The 4,212-nt window shown below is 37.7% G+C and overlaps 1 protein-coding gene across 1 annotated transcript in view; it reads right to left on the bottom strand.

Moving 5' to 3' along the window:
- LOC108373704 (Ig-like and fibronectin type-III domain-containing protein 2) overlaps positions 1-4,212 on the bottom strand; it is a gene marked incomplete at its 3' end in the record, with an annotated part of 27,813 nt that overhangs the window by 1,539 nt on the left and 22,062 nt on the right. The gene's annotated exons all lie outside the window — the stretch shown is intronic.

Raw genomic sequence — 4,212 nt, 5'->3', positions numbered from 1 at the left:
GGCGCATGCGCAAATTGCCTTGCCACACCGGGCCATGCTCTTTTACAAATCCGTAACTAAGTCAATGGCAAAGCAGCTGTGTCCAATTTGGCGTGCGTTGCAGTGTTATGACACCTGCTTTAAAGCGTTTTAGTGCGTTATGAAATATGATAACATCATAAAAAATATATAAATGCTTGAAATTTTAAATGCACGCCAACAACGAACGAAAACTTTTTTTTTTGAGAATGGTTTTGACAACGGGAACATGTCTAATAAATTACACTCAACTCCTTCGTTAAGGCTGCTTTTCGAACGATGGAGCAACCAAGTAGCGAAAGATGTGCAGACGCTATACGGTCCTTCTGCTTCTTCAAGTCGGACACTGTTATTAAAGATGGAGTTAGCAATGGTCAAATATTATGAAAACTGGAAGAATAGTGGTGGGGAAAATTCTTGTGTTGCTGAACGTCAAACTCTTAAAAACTTCATCGATAAGCAGGTGAAGAGAAGTAGGACAGAAGGACAGGAAAAGCCGCGAAACCGGCCAAGGCAAGTATTCAACACAAGACGGGTAATGAATTGTCTATTCCGAAACTCTCTTCTAATTTTAGCCAAGGGTATGTGCGAGCATAGTAGAAAATGAATGCCTGGCAAAGAAATGAAGCCCTCAGCATGGGAATCAAAGGACAGTGAACGTCGGATGAAACTTAAAAACCTATCTCTGCTTCATTCGGGAAATGGGATGAGTCGGAAAAGATTGTGGCATGTTAAAGAGCCCAAGAATTGTTGAATATAAGTCCTCGATATGCTAAATGGCCTCCATTTTCTTCCATCAGCGGAAGAATCGGCTTGTCCACACATCGATTGCAGTATACACCCAATGGCAATAGGAAAGACTTAACGCATGAATGTCGAATAGTGCAGGCCATCGCCTCCAGAATGGCCCATAATTTATAGTCCAGTCGATTGGAGTCTAGGTACCAGGAAGCCAGTAGTCCTTGAATATATAGCTCGAGTCATGGTTTTGTGTCGATTTTGCCTTATGAGCTAGAGCGGAGAGTTTTTGGAATGAGCGCAGAAGCTGAGTGGTGCGCACGTTGAACCCTCGGAAAGAGTGCGGACGCATGAAGTAATGTTCTTTTTATTTAATGATTTTTCCAAAGTGAAAATTTTCTCGTTCGCAACCAGAATTCTATGTGACCATGTTTTGTGGGGAATGGAATGGAATTGAATTGTGGGTGGCCGGAAAACCCAAGAAAAACTTCTTTTTCGAAGTACTCGGGCCTAGAAACAGGATTTAGAGGAAAAGGATATAGGTGGGGTGGGACTTCAATGCTCCCCGGCAAACTTACCAAAGTCATTTATGAATCTTAGCAGTTGATAAAGAGTAAGAGAATGTATCCATCTGTTCCCAATCCAAAAATGTACCACCTAAGTCTGGCAAAGACCGGACAGCGGCAGAGAAAATATTCAGTATTATCCCCATCCTCCAAACAAGTTGTGCACTGTGGATCGTCGATAATGGATATGGTGACCATATGTCGTCTTCACAGATTGTGCCCCTAATCAGTCCCATCAGGACTCTTAGACCACTCCTTCTCTGCCTTAGAAGGAATTATACTACCTCCCAGCTAGGCCTTTTCAGAAAATACTTGGTTGTTTTGCATTTGACGATCCCACACTAACGGTTCTCATGGGTTTTAGTTATGAGACCCTTCATATACCCNATCTCTGCCTTAGAAGGAATTATACTACCTCCCAGCTAGGCCTTTTCAGAAAATACTTGGTTGTTTTGCATTTGACGATACCACACTAACGGTTCTCATGGGTTTTAGTTATGAGACCCTTCATATACCCGATCGTTCCCGCTATGCTTGGCCATAAAATTGGCTCTGGTCCAATTGAATGCTCCAAAGAACCACAGTTCGGCAATTCATCAGCCAGTGCGTTGTCCTTTACACCGCAGTGTCCTGGCACGCACGAAAGTTCTAGCTTATTCCACCTTGTAGCGGATCAACTCGTTAATTCTTAATTATCTCGGGAATTAACTGCAGTTGATCCGGATTAAGTCCTAGAGTTAATTCCCAAATAATACTCGGATCAAGTGTATTTTCGACGACAGTACTGACCAAATCTCAGAGAGCGTAGAATACAGAGAATAGGCAAATCTAGTATGGACAATATATCCTTTCGTCGGTAATGCAGTCACCATACTAATTCAGATAAGAATCCTATTTAAATTGGATAAGAGCGTATTTGAATTAGTATGACGACTGCATTACCGACGACAAGGTCCATACTAGTTTTGCAAATTCATTGCGTTCTACGCTCCCTGAGTAAACATATACGCAAAATAAGGCAATCGATTCCTTCATCCGCGGTAGCCGAGTGGTGAGAGCTGGGCACTACAAGTCTGCAGGTTCCAGGTTCGATCCTCGGTTTAAGCTATTGCCAAACAAATTGTTGTTTTTATTTTTTATTTGATTTGATTTATATATTTTTATTTGATTTGATTTATATATTTATATATTTAATTTCACTTTACTTTATTTTAATTTGTTTTATTTTATTTCACATTATTTATTGTATTATTGTTTAATTTAAATGTTTAGAGTTTATTTTACTAAAAANAAAATTGTTGTTTTTATTTTTTATTTGATTTGATTTATATATTTATATATTTAATTTCACTTTACTTTATTTTAATTTGTTTTATTTTATTTCACATTATTTATTGTATTATTGTTTAATTTAAATGTTTAGAGTTTATTTTACTAAAAAAGTCAAAAACAAATAACTTAAAACAATATTAAAAATATAAAGTTATAATTGAAAGAATGAAAAAAAATTAAATGAATACTCTACCCTGCCGTGGGATTCGAAACTACGACCCCGAGGCTCGTTAATCCGCATTACTTCCGTCTGGCAAGGTACAATTTTGATCATATCAATCGCGCCGTTGATGCGGGTTAACGTTGCCGTCAGTTTATGCTTTANACCCTGCCGTGGGATTCGAAACTACGACCCCGAGGCTCCTTAATCCGCATTACTTCCGTCTGGAAAGGTACAATTTTGATCAGATCAATCGCGCCGTTGATGCGGGTTAACGTTGCCGTCAGTTTATGCTTTAAGGTATGTACATAAAATTGCGGCAAATTTTCAATCGAAATACTTCACCGAGCGAACCTAGTGCCATGATTGCCTACAACTTACTTACATAAAATAGCCTTTCATTTCAAGTAACTGATTGCTGAGAATGGGTATGGCGCCCGAGTCGTGTACCGAAACATTTGCTAATACTAACTAAGTATTTTAAATATTTTTTACTTACTTAATTAAATTCAAGGGGGAAACACTTCAAAGCTATTTTCTTGCATTCTCTGTTTCTTTAGTTGTGTTGTTCTTCCACCAAATGAACGATATACAATTTTGAAATACAATTTTGGAAAACCATTTATGTATATAAATGCATATGTAAGTTTTTGCTTAACCCCCTTCACCGGAGACTGCCGATTTGCACAAATATTTACTTTTACACATTTTTGACCTTGACATCTCATACGTTATCTTGTTTTTTATATATATATTTTTTTTGGTTCGATGCACCTAGTAAGTGGCGTAAAAATTATGCAAAATCCATGAAAGCGCTTAGCTGACTAAGTGCATATGCACCCATTTTCGAGTTTAATGTTCGCGTTTGCATAAGAAAATCTTAAATGCAAATATTTACGCACTTACATATGCATGTACATTAGGGTGGTCCAAAAATGCATGTGAAAAAGTCGTAATTTTTACACTCTCACCCCCTAGGAGTGTTCTATACCGAAAAAAAGTATACCCTTATTTTACAAGCTTTTATTTAACTTCACTTGTATGTATGTATGTATGTATGTATGTATGTCCTGGAACTTTGCAGTCAATATTTAACAAACTTCCCGATGAGCTACAGACTTGAAACTTCAAACTTAGCTCAGAACTCGAGGACAATACAATTTAAAAGATGTTTTAATCCGCTAGGTGGCGCAGGAGTCGAGATATTTGTAAAACCCGCATTTATGGTCTGATTTGGTTCGTATTTAGAACATTTATTACGTATATGAAAAGAAATTAATCCGAAAAAAATTTTGCCGATAGGTGGCGCAGGAGTCGAGATATTTGGAAAACCCGTATTTATGATCCGATGTGGTTCATATTTAGAACATATATGACTTATATGAAAATAAATAAATC

This window comes from Rhagoletis zephyria, unplaced genomic scaffold, assembly GCF_001687245.7.
Source record: "Rhagoletis zephyria isolate East Lansing unplaced genomic scaffold, Rhagoletis_zephyria_1.1 Rzeph_scaffold_06973, whole genome shotgun sequence".
Lineage (NCBI taxonomy): Eukaryota > Metazoa > Arthropoda > Insecta > Diptera > Tephritidae > Rhagoletis > Rhagoletis zephyria.
Note: the sequence above shows the minus strand (reverse complement) of the source record. Positions and strands in the feature narration are given on the sequence as shown.